This window comes from Eschscholzia californica, unplaced genomic scaffold (assembly GCF_041429995.1).
Source record: "Eschscholzia californica isolate CP2 unplaced genomic scaffold, dmEscCali1.0.p SCAF_2, whole genome shotgun sequence".
NCBI lineage: Eukaryota > Viridiplantae > Streptophyta > Magnoliopsida > Ranunculales > Papaveraceae > Eschscholzia > Eschscholzia californica.
In genome coordinates this window covers 40,896,935-40,906,849 of record NW_028238309.1, presented here as the reverse complement: position 1 = coordinate 40,906,849, position 9,915 = coordinate 40,896,935, and the positions used below count along the sequence as shown (strand labels likewise).

Here is a 9,915-nt window from a genome sequence, read left to right as displayed (position 1 = left end):
TTCCTTCTTTTCAGCGTTTGATTAGTTTCTGGTAATGGCGTTTCGAAGATTTCGGTTAGGATTTTTGGAAACGTTTCGTTTTGGGAAAGTCTCGATTTTGTTTCCTATAATTTATCCCAAATTCACGGTTAATTAAGTTGTTGGAATTTTCGGTTCGGCCCACAATTTAAAATCCAGTGAAAATGGTTTGGGACATAAATGGAATTGTTTTATAGATAGTATGGGTTTTTAGACCCAAAAGCAAAAGGACTAAAAATCTATTTTTTGACAAGATTGGACCCTAAACCCTCTTTGAACATTATTTTGGTCTATATACCCACGGACCCTAACAGAATTTCCTATACATTCCTTCCAAAAGGTAAACTATTTCACTGAACATTGCATTTCACGAAAAATTTCATTCACAATTTCAAGGAAGCTAAATATGATACTATAATAAAAAAATCATAGAACATAGTGAAATAGATCTGATTTTATTCATAATTTCAGAGATCTAAAAAATTGTAGATTTCATCCATACAACTCTTAATTGGAACCCGAAAAATAACAGATTTTACAAACCTCTTACAAATAAACCCAAGTTTGATAACAAATAATACCAGATCTGTTGTTATTCAATTTAATTTTTAAGAAACCCTGGACTTGATTTTAGGATTTTAAGATCCATGAATCCAGAAGAATCAAAGATTTCATTCAGAAATCTCTTAATAAGAACCTAACCATACGAAACTGATCATAAATCATCAATGATCCTTGATCTTCTGAACTATATGAAACCGATCCTTGATCTTCTTTCAGAGGGATAAAGAAACTAAAATATCGATCCTTGATCTTCTTTTAGAGGAGGACCTACTTCTTTTTGAGAGAGAAAGAAACTCAAAATATCTAGATTTTAGTGGGAAAATTGGGAGGGAGATTATATATGGAAGATTTGGTTCCATGATTGATGGGATCAAAAAATTTTACCAAATTTTTCGAAAAAAAATGACGCCATGGAAACAATTTTGAGTGAGAAAGAGAGGAAGAAGGTAAGATCTGAATCTTTTAGAAAGAGAGAAAGAAGGTAAGATCAGAAAAAATGACAAGTTTTAGGGTTTATGGAAGATTTGCATCTCATGATTGGACATGAAGTTTTTGCTCAAGTTGTCTTTAATCAGAAAATGGAAGAGAAGTTGTTGAATGTCCCGTCCAAGGGCAAGAAAAAAAGAAGAAAACAAAAAGTTGTACTTTCTCCGACATTTGAACCTGTTTCAAATTTTTTTATTGCTGGGTTGGGTTGAAATTTACCACCCAAAATTTGGGCTCCACGACATTTTTCTTTAATATAACCCATTTCTCATGGGTCTTGCATAGCGTGGCGGGCTAAGAACAACATGTGTCCTAGCAGATCGTAGTATTTTTTTTTAATTGGTCGGGGGGGCGAGTCTGGAAATCCGAAATCGTGACGGGTCTGCCACACCCCGTCAAATTCGTGACGGGTCTACAGATTGACATGCACGACTCATTCCTTGTCATGTTGCCCCGCCTCCTAAGTGGGTCGTGTTGGTTGGTTTGTGGGTCGACACGACCCGTTGTCCGCAATTATTCCCTAGAGTAGTATAAAAAGATTGGAATAATCTATCAATAGAGTGCTAATGATAACATTGAGACTCAACAAAGTCTCACCAACAACAACACATTGGAAGAACATCTCCAATATAACATTCAAACTCGAAAGACTTCACCCACATCTAAATACTAGAGTAATACATACTGTTGAGTCAAATACTGGCTGATTGATTTGGACCTTACATGACGCTGCACATGCCCAAACGGCTAAACCTACAAATAGAGCCATCTGGTGCTGGACTCGACAAAGTTCCACCACGTAAGCCCAACTTTATCCAGAGTGATTGTTGGGAGGTCGACATGAGTGTCCTACGTACCTTGAACCTTGTGTTGCCTTCAAAAGGGGAGGATTATTTGATACTCTCACTGAATTTCTTTTCAACCTGTAACACTTACTGACATGACCGTTTGAGTATTTTTTTTTTTGCAGAGTTCCCATCTCAAATAATTAGTAGTTAAAGAATGCCTTCAAGAGAGCATACACGATCAATTTTCTAGGACATACCTAAAAATCACTTTCCGACATAACTACTTTGGTGCTAGTGGAAGGGGCGCCACTTCAGCAACCTCTAAAATGTCCGTTGAATAATTAATTCAATCATTTTTTAGCAATTCGTTTCGAGAATCCAATCGCAATAAGTTTAATCACTTGAATCCAAAACTACGTACCATGTCTGGCGAGGAAGATCTACCAGCAATAATTGCCCGAGTAAGGGAAGAAACCGAAAGAAATGCTGACACATTATCATTGATGCAAACAACCCCGTCAAGGATACAAGAATAATTTGATCATATGAGAAATCAAAGAGAGATTGAGGCAAGAAAATAACCACTTCAATTACTCGTAAGAAACTTATTTTCCACACCTAGCAATCCCGTACTTCCTTTATCAGCAACAATAAAGATTTGGTGGTCATAGAAAAGCTTTGGGAAAGGAGGAAGAAACCGCAAGAAAGAAAAAAAGAAAGAAAAAAAAAGAGAAATGGAGAAGCTTAAGAAGAAGAATAGGAAGAAGCAGCTTCGGCGCAGAGAAAGAGGTTCGCTAGCTCCACCAAGCTCTATTTTGGAACCAGCATATGTAGATGAAGGGCCTTCCATCAAATCATTGATGGTTCTACAACTTGCAGAAATGAAACAAAAATAGCAGAGAGTCAATTATGTGAGCATTTGAAAATATGAACTCTCGTAGAGGTCAATTGTGTTTGTAATCGTTTATGTATTAATATAATTAGTGAATATAAGTATTTTGTTAATTACTATGTTTGCAATCAAAGAAAAAATTATTTAGGTATATAAATCCGCACCCTCAAAGTGAAAATCCTGGATCCAACAACCCTTGGCTCAAGTGGTAAGAGGTAAGTCTTCCATCTTAGAGGTCAAGGGTTCGAGGCACACGCTTACCAATTCAAAAAAAAATCCTGGATCCGTACCTGCATGTCAGTATACATACTATTCATGTTGTGTTCTTTGAACATTTCTTGAAAATGTGTTTTTCATAACTTCAACATAATAGTAGATGAAATATTTTCGTTTAAACATCTACTTTGATATATTGTGTTATACAAGTTTATGTACGTTAGAGATTAACTACATAAGGTTAGACGTCCATATTACATGGTTTCTTTTAATACTCTAAAATATTATGTCAAAAATGAAGAGAAAACTACAAGGGAGCTAGATAAAAGCAAGGATGACCACAAAAAATTGAATAAAAACTACTAAAATACAAGGGAGCCAGGTAAGTTATTTTCATTCGATGTTTTTGATTCTGATAGTGGAGAAATGCATGCATGTAACGTGTTTTAACAACGAAGTCGATAAATTGTACGATGGCATTGAAATCGAGAAAGCGTATATGATATCTAATAGAATCATGAAACCAGCCCCAAAGAGATGTAATTACCTAAACAATGGATACGAAATGTATCTAGAAAGGTACTCAACGGTTCAATTGTGTTTAGCCGCAATAGTTAGATTTAAGTCAGATTTAAGTTATGCAAGTGATTTCTTGATAGGTGATTTCAGATACATTTGACTTAAATCTGAAATCATCGTCCTTGCCAAACTAAATCTATTTTTATTGATAGATGAATCTAGAATGGTGTTTGAATTTGAAGTAAACCTAGTTTTGTGTGTCAAAGCTGCAATAGTAGGTGATTTCAGAGGAAGATCAGTGGGAGAAATAGATCTTCCTGAGGTGCGTGAATTAAAAACTGGTTTAACAAAACAAGAATAACTGCCCTTGCCAAACTAATTTCTTTAGATTCGTCAGGTATGTTGAACAAATGATGTACTCTAATTTCCCAAATCAAAAACGATCAATTGGGGACCTTTGATAAACCCAACTTCATCACAATTATTGTTATAATTTCTAATGGGAAGATCGTCATTGCAACAAAAACGTTATAATGATTGAAGATTATCAGTGGCATTGCCACAAATGTGAGAAGTCATTTGTGAGTCTGCTTTAGGTACATTCTAGAATTACAATTGCAAGAGTCCACAAGTACAACATACATCACTACATATTAGGAGGCTGGAGAGAGATGATGGGCATTTTATTAGAGGATATGTATTGTTTGAAAGAAGAAAAAGACGAAAAATTCATAGACACCATTTGTCATCTTATCTTTAACCATTATATCTTCAATTAGAGAGTTAAGATGAAACTTATAATGATTTAGCAGTAGTGCAAGTCATAGTCGTGAAGGCTGAAAAGTTGAACTACTCAGAAGAATCCAAGTTTCTTTTAGATTCAATAACTAAAATTGTACCGAAGTCTGCATGTATGCCTTGACGATAGTTTACTATTTAGTTATTTTACGTTCTTAGGTGTTTATTGTTTGGGAAATTGATTTGTTTCTTTCAAAGTTTTATTCATTACTTGATGTTAAAACACTTTGATGTTGACATTCTTTCTTTTGCTTTCAATTTGTTTTTACTATAATAAAGGCATTACAATAGTCTATTTCTTTAATATGTTACGTATGCCACCTTTGTAGCAGTGGTGGGAATCAAACCAGACAGACTTTCCACGGACAATCTCCCTATCAGACCGGACGGTTCAGACACCCAAGCCTCATGTTTGTCACTACAACCAGGCGGACTCTAATAGACACTTCACAAAATTTGTGTGTCCATGTCTATTGCTCGTCCGAGCCCGTAAAAAACATGGGTACTATGGGTTCCAGGCAACCAGTCATTGGGCAAAATATTGCCACAACGCAAGCCCAACCATGTAAAAGTGCCCATAAATCTAGCATAATGTTGTTTCTCTGGTTATCAATCGATAAGTCGATTTCTCTCTGTCTTGGCTTGATTTAGACAGAGTTTCCTTTCTCTAACTTATAGAGAGATAAACTATTAAAGAATAATGATTTATCAATATTCCTTCTTTCGGACTAACCGAGATAGATGTTAATGTAGTCGAGGCAAGAATAAGTTTTCTTTCCTTAAGACATTTTACACCCCCGTAACAGTACCAAACGTTAGGATGTATGCCTTCGGGATACAACGACTTTCCTTTCAGAGTTTTAAGATGGTACTTCTTTATTCTGAAAGCGGACGAACCTTAGTAAGTATTATGAACTCTTGGACTAATGCGGATGATCTTCTAGATGCTTCGGAAATTCAAATTTCACTCGAAACTTCTTTCTTCCTTTTTCTAGATATTCTAGTCAAACCAGAACCTCTAGAAATACTTCCTAATTAGATATTCTAGACAAACCAGAACCTCTAATTGTTAAAATGGAAGAGAAGAAGAGAAGAAGAGAATGAATTGAATTGATGAAAAATGAAGTGGGTTTGGTGGGTTTATATAGGAATTGAATAGGTACATTTGCCTTTTGGATTCAAAATACATAACTGTTCGGAACTAGGGACTCAACTGAATATTTAGAGTCGGTTCATCTTGGGCCATCAGATTAAGCTAGAAATCGCGGACAGAACGCTGGCCGTCAGATGCTGTTCGCGCGTGCCTGAGAGATGCCCAACAGAGAAGAAACTCAGCCGTTAGATGATGATCTGGTGAGATCCCGAGCCATGCCCGACACGGGATTAGCGCGGACCGTTGGATCGCGAGGATCCAACGCTTCTGCGCTCGGCCCGAAGCTATCCCGCCCTCTCATTTGCGCGACCGTTGGATCTTGTAAAATCCCGCGCATCGAACGCCATCCGTCCAGATTAGGACGTGCGCGCTTCGCTCGAACGGTCCCCAATCTGACTTGTCCTCTTTGACGATTTAGCCTCTATTTCAACCGATCTTCGTTCAAACTTTAACCTTGAATTTCTCATTCATCCAGAATCGGATTTGAGTGATTCTTGGCTCTAAATTGAAGAGCTCCGATTCCAACACATAAATCTAGGCAAGTGATTTTACCACTCGGTCCACGGTTACGAGTGTTAACTAGAGAGAAGGTTCGACTTATTTATAAAATCTCCAAACTTCCACCTAATGTTTGGCTTACCGTTGTGGGACTAATTGGGCATCCCGATTTCCTTTGCTTAAGTGCTTAACACTTCAAGCTCCCACATGACGCCCACAGGGTCCTTTACTTTTCAATAGTTTATGATCCCACACAGACCCACTACATTGCAAACACAACATATTGCATATACATAAAATGATTGGTAAGCATATTATATATACTTGTGTTGCATATACATTTATGTATACAAATGGTACGTATATATAGATATAGGCATTGATTGTATAAGCGGGTGGTCAGACGGATAATTAAACGGTCGGTTTCAGACGGTATGTCGGACAAGAAGTTGTGACCGTATTCGCCCGTCAATTCTAGTTGGTGGGTCAGACAATGTCCGTCTCGGACATCGGGCGTCCACGGACTTAGCCGGCCTCGCGCGGGCAAGGGCGGATTTGGGCTATGGGTTTTTTCCCACCCTTACTTTTTTTTTCCCACCCTTACTTTGTAGTTGTTCCTTCTATGACAGTTGATTGGTAATTAGTTCAATCTGGCTATACATATTGTTCTTTCGCATTTCATTTCAATTTCTGCCGTGAAATTGACTGCAACAATATTTTCTTCTTTTTGTCGGATGATGAATTTTCATTCATAAAGTTACGTTAATGTATCAGTTTTTTGTACCAAAGCTTGATGTTGTTCCAATTGCTTTATTGTGCATGTTATAAAAAATATTGTACTTTAGTTATTTTTTTATAATTAAACTAAGTTCTTGCCACCACTACAAAAATGAAGGTTATTTCCGACGGCTAAAAACTGTCGGTAACAAAGGAAATACCGTCGGCAGTATACTTTGCCGACGGCACAAGAGTGTCGGCTTTAAAGCGGTAGGCAATAATACTGTCGACGACACTGCCGACGGTAGAGAGGTTGTCGGTCCTTATATTACCGACGGGATCATAACTTCTCCCTGCCGTCGGCAGGATTCGTAACTAATTTTTATTGCCGACGGTGTTTCCTTTTAAAATCACTGTCGGCAATGGATTTTTGCGCAAAATTTTTTTCGCGCCCTTTATAGTTGCCCTTATTCTGCCGACGCCTGTTAGCCGTCGCTACCAATTTTGTCGACGGAATTTATACTATCGGCAATAATTTTCTTAACTGTTTTTAAAAATCGATTTTTGTCACCCATTGCTGCAGTATGTGATCCACAAACTGCAGCAACATAATGAACAATTACCTGATAAACATAAATTCGAAAGAAATTCATAACAAAATAACCTAAAGCATTCATATATATAACAAAACTCCTTTCTTCAACCGTCCAACATCAAAATCATTCACAAAACATTCATATATATAACAAAACTCCTTTCTTCAACCGTCCAACATCAAAATCATTCACAAAGCATTCATATATATAACAAAACTCCTTTCTTCAAAATTCATACTTTTCGTCATCGATTTCAATCCCTACAATGAAAAAGAAACAACACATATCTTGGTATCGAATGGCTTAACATTGAGTTTGATTCAAAGTTCACCAAACAACAACTATAGCAATTATATCAAAATAAAAAAACAACTATAACAATTAGTACTCTCAGACGTAATCATGAATTTGAATCAATCTTTCTGGAGGAACAGTAAGATTATAACGGTTCCGTAGCCGAAATGGATATAGATTAACTAATAAGCAAGACATTGTGGTATGGCCTGGACAAAACCATTCTCTCCAAATGCAGTATAAAATAGTCACAATAGTTAAGTTTAGAACTTACTTCCACATTCAGGACCACCTATCAATTTGGTCCACTTAAGATATATTTTCTTCCTATATTCTCTCCACAATCAGGACCCACAAATGAGACTCAAAACTTCTCAATTCTCTCATGGTTCAGCATTCCACGATTCCACCTAAAGACTTAATGAGCAGCATGAAGACTAATATTATACTAGAACTATAGCTAGGTTAACAACTAGAAGGCATGAATAACATGAATAAAATTAACACTAATGGGATTAACTTCAGCAACTGTGCTCAGGAAACCTAAACAACCTAAACTCTATCTGTAGTAGTCCTAACTTGCATAGCAAGTTTACCTCAGCCAAAACATGTAACCTATAAGAAAGTAACTACTAATCATAGCTGCTGAACTTACATCGTGAACTTACAATGAAAAAGAAACAACACATATCTTAGTATCGAATGGCTTAACATTGAATTTGATTCAAAGTCTTGCTAGACTAGGAGTAATTGGTTCTGGAAAGGAAAGAGGATAGCTGATTCATATCTATCACATTTGTAGCACAAAACTCAAATGGCATATTCATGATCAATTGCTTATAGAATTGAACTACTTACAAGGAGCATTGGAGTTCAAGAAATGATATACGAAAGAAACATTAAGACAAATTCAAGTTATTGTTATCGAACCTTAACAAAAGATCGACGTAAATTCAGTGTAGGTAAGTTGGTTGTATATAGCTAAATATTTTTATTAGCATACTCTAAAAAATACAAGTAGTTGGATCAGTGACTTCTAGTTCGATTATCATAAATGAAAAACTAATTTTCATACAATGTTAAAGACTACGGGATCCAACTATCCTTGAAAACATAGTTAAGAAAATGTGAAGATTAAGTAATAGCATACCATCCATGAAGGTGCTTGTGAAGGTCGACGATGTATTCCCTGCTAACAACCTACTGCCCCTGTTAAAACTCAAATACAAATAAATCATCAAAATATGTTAAGTCGACGACATTTCAATACTTATTTGAGAAAAATAATTTAGATATACCTGTGATGAAGAACCAACTCCATGTGACGAAGAACCAGCACCCTATGATGAAGAACCAGCACCCTGTGATGAAGAACCAGCACCATGTGATGAAGAACCAGCACCCTGTGATCGCATCATATTCATAAGTTCTTTCATTTGTGCTTTCAAAGAAGAAAGTTCCTCTCGTAACTCCACATTCTCCTGCTTCATGTTCGAAATCTCTTGATCTATTTTCTTATTAGTTACAGAAGATTTCCGAGGAAATAGGTCTTTTGGCTTCACATGTGGCATGAGCCGAATTCGACCACCTCGTTCTCGTCCCATGACCTGCGCAAAGATGTCGTTAGGACCTGGCGAGTCGTCTACTTCTCCATCAGTACTCTGCATTGCATTATCCCTCTTGTTCTCCATCTTTTTCTGTAAAATAGAATAAACTTGATCAGTGTCTATAATTTTATCTACATAATCATTATGAATAATAAAACATTATGAGATGTAAAACTATTACTAGTAGTTCAGCAACAAATGGGGTTTACTACTACTCCTTCGTCTTTACTTGTATAACATTTTTGAAATAGATCCACTCGAGTAGGGTTTCTGTTATTTTGATGTCGAAACTGTAAAATTCAACACAAGCACCACAATAGTTAAGGAGTTAACTATGATAAACAATAACAGAAATATGATAAAAACAAAATCCATGGGCAGACAAGCACATAGTATTTCCCGACACACACACACACACACACAATAGTTCAGGAGTTAATAACATTAGAAAGAGTTAATCACATAGTATTTCAAGAAACTTGTGCGAGTTGTACCTCATGAGAGACTTGTGCGAAATCTTTACCTTAACATCATCATCATTTTCCCAGAGTTTAAGCATATTGAACCACTTAGAAGGAACAATTCCCGGAGGGACCGCTTTTCCACACTCACTTTTGTCTTCAACATCCGTATAATATTTTCTCTTCGTAGCACATTTGTGGTCTTTCCACTTACTGTTTAATTCTTTACTTAAGTAACCATCTAAGTCATCCGGAACATCAATGTATTGTATTCCTTGAAAAACAAATAAGTAGAGTAAGCAGATAAG

At 36.5% G+C, this 9,915-nt stretch overlaps 2 long non-coding RNA genes across 2 annotated transcripts; both read right to left on the bottom strand.

The window, feature by feature from the left end:
* Window positions 1-7,297: 7,297 nt before the first annotated feature.
* Window positions 7,298-9,236, bottom strand: LOC147557945 (uncharacterized). Its single transcript, XR_015234221.1, has 3 exons — window positions 8,838-9,236; window positions 8,690-8,748; window positions 7,298-7,505 (listed from the first exon to the last, which is right to left on the bottom strand). It is a non-coding gene; the product is annotated as an uncharacterized LOC147557945 (long non-coding RNA).
* Window positions 9,237-9,327: 91 nt separating this feature from the next.
* LOC147557944 (uncharacterized) lies at window positions 9,328-9,869 on the bottom strand. Its single transcript, XR_015234220.1, has 2 exons — window positions 9,641-9,869; window positions 9,328-9,436 (listed from the first exon to the last, which is right to left on the bottom strand). It is a non-coding gene; the product is annotated as an uncharacterized LOC147557944 (long non-coding RNA).
* Window positions 9,870-9,915: the final 46 nt, after the last annotated feature.